Source organism: Hemicordylus capensis, chromosome 6 (genome assembly GCF_027244095.1).
Source record: "Hemicordylus capensis ecotype Gifberg chromosome 6, rHemCap1.1.pri, whole genome shotgun sequence".
In the NCBI taxonomy this organism is placed as follows: Eukaryota; Metazoa; Chordata; class Lepidosauria; order Squamata; family Cordylidae; genus Hemicordylus; species Hemicordylus capensis.
This window is the reverse complement of record NC_069662.1, coordinates 143,273,893-143,293,311: the sequence shown is the minus strand read 5'-3', so window position 1 is coordinate 143,293,311 and position 19,419 is coordinate 143,273,893. Positions and strand designations below refer to the sequence as shown.

Below are 19,419 nucleotides of genomic sequence, written 5' to 3'. Positions count from 1 at the left end.
CAATCATTCAGGCAGGCAGCCGCGCCAGCGCGGCGCCCCCCACCCCACCCCACCTGGCTCCGGCAGCTGGGCATTCCTCTGCCTGCCTGCGGCATTAGGGCATGATGAGATGACCTCCTGAGTCCTCCATCCCCACCCACCACTCACGTGCATGCTCTAGTTGACCATTCTAGCAGCACGCACGTGCTGTATTGAGAAGCGAGCGAAGAGAGTGTTGCCTGTTGCTCTGAGTCCCTCCGAGCTCCGACACCGTGGAAAGGAAGGAAGAGGATCTGCTTTGGTGGCCACTGGCCAGCACAACATCACCACCACCACCAATGAAGTTTTCACACAGGACAGGAGGATCAGGTGTGTGTGTGTGTTTTAAATTTTTTTATTAATATTATTACAAGAATGAATGTATATTTATATGTATATTAAATGTATATTTAATTATTTAAAATACCACATGACCTGTGGGCTTGCTTTGGCTCAAGAGCTGGCCTTGCTGGCTTGTTATTTGCTGGGGGCTGGGGTCGCCGGAGCCCGGGGGTGTCTTGGGCTGGCGGGGGGCAGCAGCGGCTGGGCAGCTGGAGGGTGGGTGGCGCGCAGGTGTAGAGTGGGCGGCCTCCCCCCACCCCAACCCCGTCCCCTCTCCTCCTGAGTCCTGCTGCCCGCTGGTCGGGTCCTCAAAATCCCATCGGCAGCGGATCCCAGAGCAACACTGAGGCCTGCCGTGTCTGGGCCCGGTGTCGCTTTCTTCTAAGTCAACTGTGAATGGCATGCCATGCTATGGGGCGGGTGGGGTGGGTGAGCAGCCCAGGGGTCCTCCTTCCACCCCAGCGGCAGCGGCCGGCCCGGCGGATGTACTGGAACGACGCCAAGGACTGCTGTCCGGCCCGGCATAGCTTCTCAACTGCACCGCGCGCCTGCTCAGTTCAATCTATTAACTGCGCGCAGTTATTTTGCTACAGCATCAGTTATAGAAAGATTAGCAATATTAGTTATCTAAAGGTCAGCTGCTCTTAGATGAGAAAGAAACATATTCATTTTTTTGCATACTATGGCTAGTGTAAAATGAGATGTCATCTCATCATTCTTGTATGAAAAAACCTCACAGGTGCTAATCCTTCCCAGAGGGCACAGTGCTGAGAATAGATTTGATTTTATCACTCTGTTCCCTGAGTTTGACTCAGATGTTCCATTACTAGTTCTAATGGTTCCACCTGCCCTGCCCTGATGCTGAATCATAGAAATGAATGAGTGAAGCTAACATGAAGGTCATCTACACCATCCCAGGGGTGTAACTACAATTAGGCAGGGGGAGGCCGTTGTCTCGGGGGCCACCACCTTTGGGGGGGCCCTCAGAGGCTCTCCCCCACCCAGCGCCTACCTAATCTTCCTTGAGAATTGATTAAAAAAATTTTTTTCTCCTCCTTGTTCTGGCGCCACCCGCTATTTCCTTGTTGTTTGTCTCCGCGAGTCCACCCTTTGCATCGTGGGGGCTCCTCCTCCTTCCCCAAATCCCCATCCATTGGCTGCCTGTGGTGGACTCCTGCAAACAAACCGCCTGCAAACAAAACTGCTCGCAAACAAACCGCTCGGAGGAGGACTCCAGAACTGTCCAGAACTGTGTATTTTCCCCTCCACAGTTGCTTTCCCCAGCGCCTTCCTTAGCCCTGTGTGTGTGTATTTTCCCTTCCACGTTGCTTTCCCCAGCGCCTTCCTTAGCCCTCTGTGTGTGTGTGTATTTTCCCTTCCACGTTGCTTTCCCCAGCGCCTTCCTTAGCCCTGTGTATGAGTGTGTGTATTTTCCCTTCCACATTGCTTTCCCCAGCGCCTTCCTTAGCCCTGTGTGTGTGTGTGTGTGTGTATTTTCCCTTCCACATTGCTTTCCCCAGTGCCTGCCTTAGCCCTGTGTGTGTGTATGTATTTTCCCCTCCACGTTGCTTTCCCCAGCGCCTTCCTTAGCCCTGTGTGTTTTTCCCTTCCACGTTGCTTTCCCCAGCGCCTTCCTTAACCCCAGTGTTTGTGTGTGTGTATTTTCCCTTCCACGTTGCTTTCCCCAGCGCTTTCCTTAGTCCTCTCTCTGTGTGTGTGTGTGTATTTTCCCCTCCACATTGCTTTCCCCAGCGCCTTCCTTAGTAAGAGGGGCACTGCTTCCTTAGCCTTGTTTTTGTTTGTTCTCCCCCCCACCCCCCCAGCAAAGCGTGGCTTCCTCACCCCAAAGTTTTGACTACGTAGTGATTTCCTTGGGAGCTGAGGGGGAAAAGGCAAGAAGCTGGGGGTCCCAATCCCAAGCAGCTATTGGGGCAGCTGTGCAAGGAAGGGAGTGGCAGCTGCAGGTAGGCTCCCCACCCTGAGCTACCGCATGGAAATGATAAGGCAAGGTTTCCTATTTCTGTGCTGCCAACACACAGCAGAGAAAGATGAACTCACAACTCTTTCCTGCTCTGTCTGCTGTTGTCCCAAACAATAATCTTATGATACTCGAGCTTTTATGTAACTTTTCTGTGTTGTTAGATTTACATAGCTTTTAGGTGGAACAGCTTTGTCTCTTTTACCCATTGTATGCTTAGAAGCATATCTATTTCTTTGCCCATGATTTGGGAAGCCCTTCAACTAGAGCAGGGGTTCCAAATCTGTGGCACTCCAGATGTTGCTGCACTACAACTCCCATCATCTCTAGCTACACTTTTTGTGGCTGGGATGATGGGAGTTGTAGTTCAGCAATGTCTGGGGTACCACAGGTAGAGAACCCCTGAACTATGGTAAAGTTATCTGAAAGATGGGTGTCAGATGGGGGGGCGCAATTCCAGTGCTTGCCCTAGGCACTATTTTCCCTAGATACGCCTCTGTCCAGAAGTGCCTCCGAATCCTTACACGCCTTCATGGATTATGTGCAACCCCTGGAAAGGAAGGAATGCCCTCATCTCTTGCACAGTAAGAGGCCTCTGTGCCTTTCACCATGCAACTCCAAAACTTTCCTATCATTGCACCAACAGCGCAATGAATGCAAACGAGCCCAATATGTATAAACCAATACAAAATCAACGTGTCTGTTTTCCGTATCACTCACTCACTGTTGTATTAGTTGGTTCTGCTTTCGTGTTGTCTAAACCTTGCAACTAGTTGGGATAGTTAGCAGAGACATCAGGCCAGAGGAAGGAGAGGTAAGCGGTGACGGCGGGCGGGGGGGCCCATTTAAGAATCTTGTCTCAGGGCCCACTCCAACCTAGTTACGCCCCCGCACCATCCCACTGAATGGGGGCGGGGGGCGCAATTTCAGTGCTTGCCCTGGGCGCCGTTTTTCCCTAGTTACGCCTCTGCAAGGATCCATCTTATTTATTTATTTATTTTTCTATGTAAACCGCTTTGGAAACTTGTTAAAAAGCGGCCTATAAAAATCTGTTGTTGAATCGAAATGGGCTCGCAATCACCTCCCTCAGAATCCTGCCTTCAGTATTTTTCTTGGCGTCCAAACTTGGGAAAGAGAAAAACTAGAATGGGAAGGAATCAAAATTGTCCAGGTCTAAATCAGGATCAGACTGAATTCAGAGGAGTTAGACTTTGCCACTTAAATCTGCCGGTAGGAATCTGCGTTTTGTTCCCGTGTGGAAAACTTCCCGCTACCGGAAAACTCGCGGGAAAGGCTGGAGCGTTTCAACCTACACTGTTTCTTTTTGTGGATCTGTAGGACCGTTCCGTATGTTTTTGATGCGCGAGAACCTAAACCATCTCCAGCCTGAGTTGCGCCATCTCACCCTCCCGAGTCTGACTTCCTTTACGGCTTTTCCCTCGTGAGGCTGAAGGTCCGTCTAGCGAGAGGGGTCTGCGCGCGCCAGGCGGATAACAACCGTTGGGCATCAACTCCCGCGGGCGTCCGTCGGTGGGGCGGGAAGTAAGGCAAGGGAAGCAGATGCCGGTGGGCGGCTGCCACACGGACTGCGTGCAGCGGCCGCTGTCGCGGGCGCTGCGGGCCCTCGGCGCCTTGGTGGGCGCCCACCCGTGGCCCTTCCTGCTGCTGCCCTTGGCGCTCTCGGCCGCGCTGGGCGCCGGTCTTCCTGGAGAGCCGCAAGGCTAACGATATCGAAGGCCAATACACACCGCGAGGGGGCGCGGCCAAGAGCGAGCGCCGCTTCGTCCGGGAGCATTTCCCGACCAACGACAGCGAGCACTTCTCCGCCCAGAGGCTGACGGGCGAGGGCACCTTCGTCTCCTTCCTGGCCGTGGCCGCCCCCGGAGACTCGCTCCTCACCGCGCAGGCTTTCGCCGAGCTGCAGAAGCTGGACGCGGCGGTGCGGGGGCTGCAGGCGGGCGGGCTCTCCTTCGCCCAGCTCTGCGCCCGCAGCAGCAAAAAGTGCCTCAGCCCCAACCCGCTCCTCAGCATCGCGCAGAGCTTCCCGGGGGGCATCGAGGCGCTGCTGCCCAGCCTCACCTTCCCGCTCTTCCAGGGCCGGGTTTCCCTGGCCCCTTTCCTGGGGGGCGTCAAGCTGCGCCCGGGAGATGAGCGGGCGCGCCCCGTCGAGGCCGCCAAAGCGCTGCGCCTTGTCTATTATTTGCAGGAGGACGACGCTGGGCTGCGGGAGAAGAGCAATCGCTGGGTGGAGACCGTCCTGGAGCGCATCCCCGACCTGCTGGCCTCCTTGAACCTCGCCTCGGTTCGGGTAAGGGAATCTCTCCTGAACCGCTTGGAAAGCTCGGGAAACTAGCACGTTTCGGGGCACGTACCGGGTGGAAGTTGTGTGATCGAATAATGCGAAGTGGGAAATGTGCATCTCTTTTTTAGCCTATTTTCCAGTAGACTTATGAGGTCACCGGGCTGTGTGTGTCCGTTTGAACCCCCGCCCCCATCAACTTCGCACCTCCTGGACCAATATGAAGCAGATCGGGTACAGTTGTAGGGACGGACACCCAACAGGCGTAGTTTGTGATGATGTCATCTACCCCAATCCAAGATGGCATGAACGTTTGAGGCATAAGTGGGCTAACCTGTGAACTGCCTAATTAGCTGCAGTGAGTGTAGTGAGTGACCTACAGGGAGGCCTCAACTGCATAGTTTATGAAGATGTCATCCACCCCAATCCAAGATGGCGGTCTCGTGAACTTCTGAGGCGCAAGCCTGAGCTAATTTGTGGGCTGTCTAACCAATTTGAACCAAATTGGGTACAGTTGTAGTGAGTGATACACAGGGATACCTTAATAAGATGGCGGACACACCACTTTGAGGTGCAAGTGGGCTTAATTTGTGAACCGCTTAACCGATCTGAACCAAATTTACTGCAGCAATAGAGACACCTCAGTGCTGTAGTTTGTGATGATGTCATCCACCCCGATTCAAGATGGCGGACACAAACTTTTGAGGTGCAAGTAGGCTAACTTGTAAACCACTTAACCAATTTGAATCAGATTTGGTACAGTTGTAGTGTGTGATACACAGGGACACCTCAATGGTGTAGTTTGTAATTATGTCATCCACGATGGCAGACATGTGAACATTTGTGGTGCAGACACCTGAACATTTGTGGCGCAAAGATCTAACTTGTGGACCTCGATTTGAACCAAATTCAGTCCAGTTGTAGAGAAAGTGAAAGGAAAGTAGACAGATAAGTTCTTACTAAAACAACTCGTCTCTTATTGTTATGGCAGGCCGTATTCATGATGTGTGCTTTTTGTTAAAATATGTATTCCTTTGTTTTCAATCAGTCTGTCCTTTTTAAATCAAAGTGACTTAAATAATTCCATCTCATCTTTTTTCTTTTTTTTAAAGATCTGTATAGATTAAAATCATTCCTAAGATGACAAAAGGGAATGGAATGCTATTTTTTATTTTATCCCCTCCTAAATTTGGAGGGGATAAATTGTTTTTAAATTATTCTGATTATTTAATTGTTGTTTTACGATGTTTTTAATTGTTAATCATTGTTTTATGTTTTTATAATTTTTATTAATTATTAATGGATTTTAATGGTGTTTTAATGTAAACCGCCCTGAGCCTTTTAGAAGGGTGGTATAAAAGTTTTAATAAGTGTTAATAATAAATAAACCATTTAGGAAAAACAGGGCTGGTGAATTTGTTTCTTGCTGTATAGTGGACTTTCTAGAGAAGTAAGATATTTCATTCTGGAAGATCTAATGTTGATTTTTTTAAAAATGTATTGGGGAAATTGCCAAGGACAATTTCCTCATCATATCTTTCAGCATTTGAAAGCAGTTCCTTATGCATTTAGAGAGCAAATGTTTAACAAGTGATTCTTATGTCTTGCCCCTGGCAGGTGGCCTATTTTACCTCACTGTCACGACAACAAGAGTATGAGAAAGTTACCAAAAGTGTGATCCCATTGTTTGCTGCTGCATATGCCTCAATAATAACCTATTCAGTTATATCATGTTCAAGGTAATTGTTTAGGAAGGGAGTACTATGTTTCTCTTTTCATTTTGTAGTTGTGTATGTCTTTTATTACATAAATTTACAAAAAAAAAATCACAAATGAATTTCTGATAAAATAAAAGTTAAGTGGCGCAGCTGGGAAATGCTTGACTAATAAGCACAAGGTTGCCGGTTTGAATCCCCGCTGGTACTATATCGGTCAGCAGCGATATAGGAAGATGCTGAAAGGCATCATCTCATACTGCGCAGGAGGAGACAATGGTAAACCCCTCCTGTATTCTACCAAAGAAAACCACAGGGTTTCTTTGGGTGCCAGGAGTCGAAATTGACTTGATGGCACGCTTTACCTTTTACCTTTATGTCCATGGTATTTATAGTTGTATCAGAAAAACATAGCCACTGGCAAATAACAGTTGCTTGTTGAAAAGTAAGGAATGCATAGTGGATATATTTTAGCTAATTAAGTCAACAACTGTGTACCTGTGCCCTGCTAAACGAGGTAAAGCTGGTGGCTACTAGAGAGAGGGCATTTTCGGCGGTCATATCGTTTATGGAAAAGCCGATTATTATTATCATCAATAATAACAGGTGAGATCAGTCCTTGGACTCCCAACCACATGGTACTCCGTGATGACTCCCAACAGTTCTAAGCACTACCACTGTGCATCATGTGCACAAATAGATATTATCTGTTAGATAGATATTATCTTGATAGATATCAGGATAAGATATTAATGTGAAGGCCCCAGGATGTGTGGGGTGTTCTGTCTCTCCACCATTGAGAGACAGAATCTCCTTCTGAACAAACCTTTATCTCTGTCTATGACTGATGATATACCTGATCTGAAAACCTCCTGATTTTGTTTTAAATAAATATAAATGCAGTTTACCTGCCCATTCCAGCCTCAAGGATTGGAATTGTTCTTAGTTCAAGATCTCTGGTCTGAGTTTAGAAAACGTCAGATTTTTCCAGAAAGGTTACAACTTGAGCCCTTCAAAGCAACTACGTTAAATATTTTTCCACACACTCACAGGAATCACAATTATCATTGCAGATGTGGGCAATGATTTGAAGTGAAATGTGCCTGCCATGAGACCCACATGTAACTCAGGAAGTAATGGTTTTTTTTGTAGTGAAAGTTGTAGAATGTCAGCTTTGGTTTTTAAAAATAATTTAAATTCCTTTCTCTTGTGGCTGTGGGAAAAGTATGTCTTGAAAATCCAGTCATTGTTGTGTGTGTACCTCTACTTTTGAAAAGGGGTTGAGTAATTAGCATATGTATCCTCCAGCTCAGAACAGGCCCATAACCAGCTTCAAAATTTGCCTGAGGGAGCGGGATTGCAGAAGACAGGGGAGGCAGGTTATGAAATGTTCAGTGAAAACAGTCAGTGACGTTGGGGAGGAAAGATAATTTTTTGGTGTGGCAGGTACACACCATGCCACCAGCTGGCTACGGGCCTGACTCAGAATCTAGTTAGATTCCTTTTCATCTGTTTTACAGGCTAGACTGTGTGCGGACAAAAGTGTGGGTTGCAATGTTCGGAGTGCTGTCATCGGGTTTATCAGTGCTCAGCAGTTTTGGATTACTGCTCTTTTGTGGGGCACCATTTGTTGTCACAGCTGCAAATGCACCATTTATTATACTTGGTAAGTGTGCTCAAATGTATAAACTTTTATGCCTATCTTTGCAGCACTGGTCTGGTTGGGGGTGTCTGAATAGCCATGAGATAATAGAACGTTCAACCATTTATGAATCTTAACTCTGGGGAGAAGAATGTATTTCTCTGTGCTTCTTTTCATCTTGATGCTTTTTCCATATACCTTTGCTATGTTTTCTTTTATTTGCATACCACTTTTCTACTTAGCATTCCAGAATGTTCATATTGGATAACTTTGGTTACATTGTGTTAGAGCAAAAAAGTGTTGGTTCCTAAATGTCCTTCATGTTTCACTTTGTCTTTCCTTGAAGAGACTCAATATAGAGAGTAAAAAGAGAATAAGGAAACCTAAGTCCCAATCACAGGCGTAGCTTCCATTGGCCAAAGAGGGGACAATTGCACCTGGGCCCACATTGTTTGAGAGGGCCCCCAGGGCAATCCCCCCTTGTCCACGAGTCGCCCTCGCCCTCACCGCTACTTCCCGTTTTCGCTGCTGGGGGAGCAGTGGCAATGGGCAGGCTTCTCCCTGGCTTCCTCCCACTCCACTACCGGCCAGCATGTGGGCTTCCCTTCCCCTGAACAGCACACCTGTGCTATTTGAGTATGGAGACTGTCTCATGGAGTGGAGTGGGGGGAAGCCAGTGAGAAGCCTGCCACCGCCACTCTCTTGGCTACAAAGAGGGCAAATAGCGGCGGGGGCGATGGCAAGGCCCCACCCCCACCCCAGAGGTAACTAGTGGGGGGGGGCTCACAGATGAAGGGGGCGTGGTTTTGGTACTGGTGCATGCGCTGAGGGCCCCCTGCCTAACTTTGTCCCCTGGCTGCCAGGAACCCTGTTACCCCCCTGGTCCCAATGCTTTAATGCAATTACATAATGAAGTTGCATGATGTTCTACAGCCACTTAAGGAGATGGTTCTTGGAATGTAAGAGACAAGTAGCAGTTTCTCCCAGCTGAACCAATGAATACAGTAAGATGGAATCCATTTTTTCAGTTTTCTGATTCTCATTTTAATAAGCAATTTGCTTTTATCCTTTTTCTTCTTGTTTTTATCTTCAGTAAAATTGTGCACACTGTCTTGTTGTCTTGACTCTTGATTGTCCAAAGTGCAGCTCCATCATTTATCATAGATTGAACTGAATTAGTGCATCAAGCCAAAGTTTGCGTCCTGTATACCATGTTGAAATATGTTGGTTCTTTTCTATCCCCAGAGTGATTATTATTTCTTATAGAGCATGTCTTCCGTATACTTACCTTGCATGTCACACTGATAAAGTTCTTTTTTTCACCATCTTCAGGGGTAGGTATTGACGACATGTTCATCCTCGTGTCCTGCTGGCAGCGGACAAAAGTGAAGGACACTGTTGAAAATCGGATGGCTGACACTTATGCACAGGCAGCTGTGTCTGTTACTATTACCACCCTTACGGATGTTTTAGCCTTCTACATTGGAACTGCAGGTGCATTTCCAGCAATTACATCATTTTGCATCTATACGGGCACAGCCTTCGTATTCTGCTACCTCTATAACCTGACATTCCTTGGGGCTGTCCTTGTTCTAAATGGTAAAAGAGAAGAAAGCAACAGACATTGGCTTACATTTATGAAGGTGGAAGATGAGATTCCACATTCTCATGGCTATCTGTATAACATATGTTGCACAGGAGGATATTTTGATGAGGCCACTGGAGCAGAGCTTGAACATCCCGCGGATGAATTCTTTAGAAAATATTTTGGTCCATTCTTTATGCATACCTGGACCAAGATTTTGGTGGTGCTTCTGTACCTTCTGTACCTCGGTAGTAGTATTTATGGATGCACCCTGATTGAAGAAGGTATAGATGTTCGAAATCTAGCTAATGATGGTTCTTATGTCATTCAGTATTACAATTGGTATGACGAATATTTTTCAGTGTATGGGCCAAGGGTAATGGTGGTTGTTACTGAAAGCATACACTATTGGGATTCATCCGTTCGTGCAAACCTCGAGGAATGCATGAGGTCAATGGAAAGCTCATCTTATGTGGACAATAATTTATCTGAATCATGGTTGAGAATTTATGAAACTGTTGCTAAAGGCATGTCCCTAAATATAGATGACCGTAATGTTTTCATTGGTAGTTTATCTGCTCTATTTCAAGTTAATGCAGAGTTGCAGTGGGATATTAATATTGGTGCCACGGAAATATCTTCCTCACGTTTTTATGTACAGACAGTCAATGTTAATACTGCGCTTGATGAGAAACATCTTTTAAACGAATTACGAGGCTTTGCTGAAAAGTGTAAGATACCATTATTGGTTAATCATCCAGCTTTTATATACTTTGATCAGTACCTTGTGATAGTTCATAATACCACTGACAATGTTGCGATTGCTTCTGGATGCATGTTACTTGTTTCCTTGTTGCTCATTCCCAGTCCACTGTGCTCTTTGTGGGTAACGTTTGGTATGGCATCTGCTGTTGTTGGTGTGGCTGGTTTCATGGCCTTTTGGAGTGTCCGTCTTGACTTTGTGTCTGTGGTCTGCCTGGTCATTTGCATAGGCTTTTCTGTAGATTTCTCTGCTCATATTTCCTATGCCTTTGTATCCAGTGAAAAACTTGAAGTGAATGACAAAGCAGTGGACGCTCTTTACCGACTTGGTTACCCTATTCTACAGGGAGCTGTTTCCACCATTGTGGGAGTTCTAGTGCTATCTATAGCAACCACTTACCTCTTCAGGACCTTTTTTAAGATAATGTTTCTGGTTATCTTGTTTGGAGCTGCTCATGGTCTAATTTTTATTCCTGTGTTTTTAACATTCTTTGGGTTTTGTGTTAGACTGCCAAACAGAAATGAAGTGATACAAGAACAGCAATAAAAGAGATAATACTACAAAAAATCTCCTAGTAGAATATTTCTCTTACAAAGCTGCCTCTGTAAGTAATAAAGAAACCGCAGCAACCTTCACTTTAAGTGGTTCTAGATTGTCCAGGATGGCCACATTACACATGGACATTCCCTGGTTTAAGGGCTAAACTGAGTGTTGTGTTATTATTTGCATCTTTTGGCCTTGAATCTGTGTTTGGTTTTTTTTAATGTTTTTAATGATTTTATATCTGCATATGATATTTCAAGTTTTTCACATTCAGAATGGCTGTCTTCATGAGGGACCCCTAATTCTGCAGTGTTTGTGTTGACATCCCTGAAATGCCCTGTGGGTGCCTGTGCATGTTTAATGTTCATAGCAGCTGTGCTGGGCTCCAATTCAGGTTGGAATAATGGCAGGAGTCCTTTAACCTTTTATCCTTGCTGTTGTTGCTCCCAGACCCTGTAACTGCTGCTCATTGGCACCATACGAACGTTCCTCCCAAAACAAATACCAGCTGTGGGGAACGCAATTTAGATCAGGAATCGTGGCAAGGCAAATTGTGTGGCCTCAAGCTGCAGTACCCATTTGAATTGCAGGGAGGGTGTCTTTATTGATGGTGTTCATGGATTTTAACACCAGCACTGAAATGTCAAGGTTTCCTCATGAAAACTACTGTTCTGGATCTTGTTCAAAATACCATATTAAAACATTATTAAATGTTAATTTGAACTCAGTCAGATGGAAGGTCCTGGTCCAGAAATACTTAACTTGTAGATACTGGTGTTCTATAAAACTTTCTAAGTGGATGTTTTGAGAGGATTCCCATGTATTCTGTACATGCTTATTCTGTTTGACAAATCCGTAATTAAAAGACACTTTCAGAGGTCTGTTTTTGTGTCTCAAGAATAGATCAGGCAGCCTATTGATGCCTCATTCATTTGGTCATTAAAACATGGAGGGCTGTATACAGCAAAAAGACAATGATTTTTATCTGAAACATCTTGCAGCTACCTTCTCTGTATGTCTGTTAGCAAAAATCAGAATTCGAGCATTGACATAGCTTCATTAGAGCTTTTTAGTTTCAAAAAGGCACTAGCAATGGAAAGAACAAAAATGATAATAAATAAATATGTTAACACAAAAAGGAAACTGAAAATTACAAAGCTGTTCATCTCCCTCTTGGAAGGCTTGCTAAAGAGACACTTTACACAGCTGATGTTTCCGCCCTAAATATCTCCAGACTGCTTCAGTGTCCACTAGGGATGTGTGAATCAATTTGGGTATAAGTCGATTTGTACCCGAATCTAGCTGATTTGGAGACAAAACAAATCATCCCTGTGGTGCATTGGCTAGATTCGGGTCCAAAGCTAATTACAGCAGATCATATTCAAATCTATTCATAGTCCTCCTGTCATTTCCCCCAGATTCCCACCTTTCTTTCTTTTTTTTTTTTAAAGGTAAGTTCTAGCCCTGGTAGAAGTGGAGTTATGGAGCAAAATGTGTGGTCACTATTTTCCAAGTGTTTAGATTCTTTGGTGTCTAATAACTTTTCCTCATAATGAATCCCTATGAGGATTCATTACACTTCCATTTCTTCTATTCGTTTTGACTGTCTTTGGACAGTGCCAACTGTCAACTGCCATGTGCCAACTATACCCCCCTCCCACCGGCAAGGCAGTGGGGTACTACTCAGTTTATGTTCTAGAAGTTTTTTCAAGTGTTTCGACTCTTTGGTGTCTAGTAACCTTTCCTTATAATGAATCTCTATGAGGATTCATTACACAGCAAAGAGTCTAAACACCCCCAAATTTCCTAAAATATAACTGAGTACCAGTGGCTTGTAGGTTGGGGGGGGGTAGTTGGCACATGGGATGCCACTAATTCCCCACCCCCACCTGCAAAACAGTGGGTCAAAATGAACAGAAGAAATGAAGGTGTGTCAGCGGCGTAACTACTATTAGACAAGGGGAGGCGGTTGCCTGGGGGCCCCACTGCCTTGGGGGCCCCCCAGAGACACCTCACATGATTTCCCATTGCCCCCTGCCCAGCCCCAAGTCCCCTCAGCCACTTGCCCTGTTCGCCGTCTCTCCTGCTTGTCCTCCTTGTCCTTGCAGGCAGCAGACAAGCTGCCTGCAAAGAGCTCCTTTTCTCCCCACCAATCAGCTGATTGGTGGCGGGTGGGCGGGGCTTCCAGGGAGGCCTCCGTGTTGGCCTCAGTGAAGCCTGAGCTTGAGTTGGCTTGCAGGGAGGCCCCAAGCAAGGAAGGAAGGAAGCAGGCAGGCAGAGAGGCCCCCACAGCTCTCTGCAGCAGACCCTCTGCCCAGCCCAGCATTTGCCAGGTAGAATGTGAACTCCTTTTTGTGGTCACACCCCCCCGCCCATATATAGGGATCTGCTTGCCATAGGGCTTTGATATGGAGTTGGGAGAGACTGATAAGTCTCTGAAAATTTTAATTTAAAACAGCTTGGAAAATTTGCTGGCTTAAAAAAAAATATCTAAAAAGTCCTATAAGTGGCTTGTTTCATGGCAGAAAATTACAAACACTTCTGGAACAAACAATATTATATTTATTTGTTCATTCATTCATTCATTCATTCATTTATAAATGCACTTATGTTCAAGTTGTTTTGCAACCCAGAAGGTCTGAGTGAGAACTGTGAAGCATGTGTGGTGCTTTTATTTTTCTTTAAAAATTCCAAGCTGGTTGGACATGTCCAAAAACCTCACTCACACTATTAAACTGTATGTCATCAGTCAGTATGATTCTGTAATGATATGAAATGTTAAAGAGGCCCTGCACATGCTGATTTGCCCCCCAGCCCCACACCCCACTAGGGATGACCCTGCTTCTGAGCACCTGCAGAGTGTGGTTTTTATGTCAGTACAGTGAGAGACCACAACCAGCCCTACTTCCACATTGGGGAGCAGGGAGAATGGCTTTTAGGACAGAGGGCATAACTTCAGGTGCTGGCTTGCCTTCAGCCCTGGCTTGTCTCATCTATCTTAAAATTTTACCAAGAAGAGACAGATTCCTCATTCTCTCCCCCTCCCCACCCCCGCATCTTTTTCTCCTGAAGAATGGTGCCAATTCTTGCTCTTTGCTCTATTTCTCCCCACCTATCTTCCTTGCTTCAGTGGGACTTACTGGTCTCCTCCTATAGGGAGCAAAATATGCTGGGAGCACAAATTAGTTTGGTTTGCTTTACATCCCTGGGCATGTGCTTACCAGGGAAGGATCTCAACAGTTGAATGCAATGGAGTTTATTTTTAAGTAGACATGCTTTCCTTGCTAGTCAGTCCTTTAGGTTTCAATGAAATGTACTTCCAGCTAAATGTGGTTAGATTTGCTGCCTGAGGCTGCAATTCTCCACACACTTATCTGGGACTTTTACACACAGTAGGCTTAACTGCAAGTTTACTGGGAGGTTTTATTGCAAAATTGAAGTTGTCCCAAAGAACCAATGCAAAATAGTGTTGTTATTTTTTACTCTGGATATAATCAGGCTACACGCTAACGAGCAGTGAAATACCTGAATTGCGTGTGAACTGCTCCCCAATAACTTGCAGGGACTCCAGGGTAAATCTGGCCAACATGTGTATGCAGCACCTCCATTCCAGAGGAGATGTGTGTTAAAGGGGTTTAAAAGCCCCGTGTGAAAAACCTCCTGGAATCAAACTTTACTGAATTTGTTCAAAATTCTGAGAAACATATATAGGCTCACACTGCATGGTTGACAGTCTGCTTTGCTAATCTGCAGCAAGAGGCCCATTTTAATAATTAGTGTTTCTAGTGTGTTCTAGGCATTAAAAGTAGCACAAATATATAGTATTCAATGTATATCAGTATATATTGTGAAGTGTACATGTGTGTATTCAGTGAAATGTATTTCCAGGCAGCATACGTATTTTGAAATATCAGACTTAAATCCTTGGGGCCCTGAGGTGTGCAGAGGCCCTGGATTTTGAGGGTGGGGCATTTTAAAATCTTGTCTCTGGGCCCAATCCAACCTCTGCTTCAAGCAGCATCTGGTGGGCCCCTGTGTGAAACAGGATGCTGGACAAGATGGGCCTTGGGCCTGATCTAGCAGGGCTGTTCTAATGGTGATTAGGGCCAGACTTTCCAATTTACCAATTTGGTTATGGAGATTTCCATACTTTTGGACCCATACAGAACAGGCCATTTTGTTATCACCCAGACAAAGTGAATATATGAAGTGAGGTAGATCAGGAAAAATATCTTGATCTACCTGACTAGATCTACACCAGATCTACTTACTGCTGGATCCTTAAAAATCATTCAAGTTCCATCTGCACCTGTGTTTCCAAAAAGACTTGCTGCATCACATCCAGTGATGGAGCTGCAAATCCAGAAGTGAAATTCAGAAGATGCACCAGCGAAATGTCAAAAAGAATTAGAAGAGACATACATAAGAACAGCCCTGCTGGATCAGGCCCAAGGCCCATCTAGTCCAGCATCCTGTTTTGCACAGTGGCCCACCAGATGCTGCTGGAAGCCACAGGCAGGAGTTGAGGGCATGCCCTCTCTCCTGCTGTTACTCCCCTGCAACTGGTATTCAGAGTCATCCTGCCTTTGAGGCTGGAGGTGGCCCATAGCCCTCTGACTAGTAGCCATTGATAGACCTCTCCTACATGAAGTTATCCAAACCCTTCTTAAAGCCATCCAGGTTGTTGGCTGTCACCACATCTTGTGGCAGAGAATTCCACAAGTTGATTATGTGTTGTGTGAAAAAGTACTTCCGTTTGTTGCTCCTAGATTTCCTGGCAATCAATTTCATGGGATGAGCCCTGGTTCTAGTGTTATGTGAGAGGGAGAATTTCTCTCTATCCACTTTCTCCACACCATGCATGATTTTATAGACCTCTATCATTTCTCCCCGCAGTCGTCTTTTTTCTAAACTAAAAAGACCCAGGTGTTGTAGCCTTGCCACATAAGAAAGGTGCTCTAGGTCCCTGATCATCTTGGTTGCCCTCTTCTGCACCTTTAGATAAATGACTAGATGAAAACATTGTAGAGATTCAGGATTCAGAACATCAGGATTCTGAAGAGGGAGACATATCAGAAGCAGAAACTAGCTACAGAGGTGCCCTTGGAAACTTTGCCGGATGAGTGATAGTTTCTAAAGGGCATTTTTGTCCCTCAGAGGAGCTGAAGAATTATCATGTGCAAATCAGAGAAACAGCAACTACTCTCGGCTTGGAGATTAAACCACCACCTTCGTTAAAATAAAAAATTGATTCTTGTATCAACTTTCCATCTTCACAATCACTCTCCCAATGTTCCCAGTCTTATCACTTGCAGTAAAAGATGCCTGGCAGAACCTTTGTTGGTATTTAGTAATATGAGACACTGCTCGCCTGGTCCGGCACATGCCCCTCACCCAGTCTGGCGCGCACCTCACCCCAGCCCCAGCAAGCCAGTGTTCCCTGCCAGCTGCCCCACTTCCAGGGCTCTGATGGCCTCTGTGCATGAGCACACATGTGCAGAGACCATCTGAGACCACATATGCGTGGAGCACTAGGAACAGGGCAGCTGGCAGGGAACATTGGGTTGCCAGGGCAAGGCATATGCCAGACCAGGTAAGGGGTGTGCACTGTACTGGGTAACGTGTTCCATGCCGCACTGGGCAGGAGTGGCAGCAGTGGGCAGCAGCCAATAAGAAAGCCGGCTGCATCCTTGATCCTTGACAAAATTGCACACCACAGGACTGCCATACTGGCTGTGGGCAATGCTGTTGGCACTGGAACTTCAAAAGTCCTCCTGCACAGACTCTTTCAGCAGGTAAGATGTATTTTTCTGCCTCTTAAAACACATCTTTGAGGATGAATAGTGAAATAACCATTGATTGGTTCCCAGAGGGATATACAAAAGGCACTTTTCTGGCATGCAGTCTAAAGGCTGAAACAATGCGAGTGTCGTGTCCTCTTCGGCCAGAAGTAATAGGAAGTACATGGCATGGGTGGGTGGGCAAGAATGACGTGTGTGTGCACCTGCACCGGGTACTTCCTGTTACTTCCGGCCAAAGGACACAGGGTGGCAGGGAGGTATGCAGCCACCCCAACAGACACTTTTAAAATGGAGCGCTCTCGCGGGAAACACATGAGGAGGGGTAAGGGCACCCTCCCTCGCCCTTAAAGATATTCCCCACCGCCTTAGAACTGGCCGAACAGCCGGTCATTTGAACCGTTTCAGAGGCCCTTAAAAGGGCTTCCAAACAGGTTCGTACACATCCCTAATTCACACATCCCACCCACCTCTTCTTTTGAGCTATAACTTACCTGTTTCTCAGTTAGCTTTACTCCTTGGTGAATGATTGATTGGTGGTAGTCTAGAACTGATATTTGGAGCACTTCAACTGCCTCTTCTAATGGACATGCTGTACATGAGATGTGGAGTTAAAGCGCTATGTGAAACTTGGAATCTTTCCAATGGACTGCCGCACAGGTGTGTAACCCAAGGATTGTGAATACATAAGAATCACTTAGGGATTGATAGTTGCAGGTAAGCAACCTGGGGCTGCTGGAGCCCAGAATTCCGCCCGGAAGTCCGATCAGAATGGCACCTCTTTTTGTTAGTTGTGGACTTCCTTAAAACGATATATTATGCAGCTTTCTTTGTATGTACAGATGGTTTTAAGTTGGAAGTTTGTAACCCAGGCATGTAACCAGTTTTAACATTTTAAATTCTAAATTGTTGTAATGTTTTTAGTTGCTGTTTTTATTGTTTTGTTGTAAACTGCCCAGAGACTTGTGTTTGGGGCAGTATACAAATATGTTAAATAAATAAATAAGTGGGAGTGGGACTTCTCTCACATGTGTGTGCACACACAGAGAGTTCATGGGCAGGGGAGAGAAAAACAAAGTGGCTTAAATCACAAAGAGACAAAACAAGCACAGAGAAGGGCTGGTTTTTAAAAAAATCTTTTACTTTCCTTCCTTGAGAGAGAAGCCCAACAGCCACATTCCTCCCTCTGCAATTACAGTACATTCAAGTGCCGAGCGGGGAAGGAGCACAAGGCTCCAGGAGAACCAATAAGGCTGGGAGAACAGGAAGGGAAAAGTTCGCCCATTTTTTACTCTCTGCTACAGCTGATCTTGATGAGACTACATCCAAATTCAGAGGGGGTGCAACTGCAACCTTGCGCCCCCACCCACCCCAGATACTATCCTTCACACTTATCTGTGAGGGAGCCCCTTTAGATTCAATGGGAATTGACCTGAGTAAACATGCAGGATAGGAATGCAAATGATCTGGTTTTTTGATAGTACGATGCATTTTTGCTGTTTTAGATTGTTTTATTATATACCGCTTTGCTTAAAGGAGTAGAATAGCACCTAAAATCAAGTAAGATAGAGGCTTAAAGACATGATCAAAAAGTAGAAAAAGATATTTTCTATTGTATTTTGATAACTTCAAGCAGAAATAGTGGATTATCAGTGATCAGCCATCATATGTGTGTAGTGGGTGGCTCCTCCTAACTGGGCAAAGAGCCACCTTTTTAACATGGTGATTCTCTTTATTTAGCAGGGGGAGGGTAACTGGCCCATTCCAACCCCAGCACAGCATCCCTCCAGTGTCTGTTGCTGGTGGCTATCTTATGGTTTCTTTTTAGACTGTGAGCCCTTTGGGGACGGGGATCTACAGGTGAAACTCGGAAAATTAGAATATCGTGCAAAAGTCCATTAATTTCAGTAATGCAAATTAAAAGGTGAAACTGATATATGAGACAGACGCATTACATGCAAAGCGAGATGAGTCAAGCCTTAATTTGTTATAATTGTGATGATCATGGCATACAGCTCATGAAAACCCCAAATCCACAATCTCAGAAAATTAGAATATTACATGGAACCAAGAAGACAAGGATTGAAGAATAGAATATCGGACCTCTGAAAAGTATACAGTGTACTGTGCTTGACTGGCCAGCAAACCCGCCTGACCTGACCCCATAGAGAATCTATGGGGCATTGCCAAGAGAAGGATGAGAGACATGAGACCAAACCATGCAGAATTGCTGAAGGCTGCTAATGAAGCATCCTGGTCTTCCATAATACCTCATCAGTGCCACAGGCTGATAGCATCCATGCCATGCCGCATTGAGGCAGTAATTGCTGCAAAAGGGGCCCAAACCAAGTACTGAATACATATGCATGCTTATACTTTTCAGAGGTCCGATATTGTTCTATTCTTCAATCCTTGTCTTCTTGGTTCCATGTAATATTCTAATTTTCTGAGATTGTGGATTTGGGGTTTTCATGAGCTGTATGCCATGATCATCACAATTATAACAAATTAAGGCTTGACATCTCGCTTTGCATGTAATGCGTCTGTCTCATATATCAGTTTCACCTTTTAATTTGCATTACTGAAATTAATGGACTTTTGCACGATATTCTAATTTTCCGAGTTTCACCTGTATCTTAGTCATTATTTCTCTATGTAAACCACTTTGGAAACTTTCATTGAAAAGCGGTATATAAATAGTTGTTGTTGTGGTGGGGTATTGCCTAACTTGTCCCT

General features: G+C 45.4%; 1 pseudogene; it reads left to right on the top strand.

Annotated features, from left to right (window-relative positions):
* Window positions 1-3,797: 3,797 nt before the first annotated feature.
* LOC128331989 (patched domain-containing protein 3-like) lies at window positions 3,798-11,766 on the top strand (annotated as a pseudogene).
* The last annotated feature ends 7,653 nt before the right edge of the window (window positions 11,767-19,419 follow it).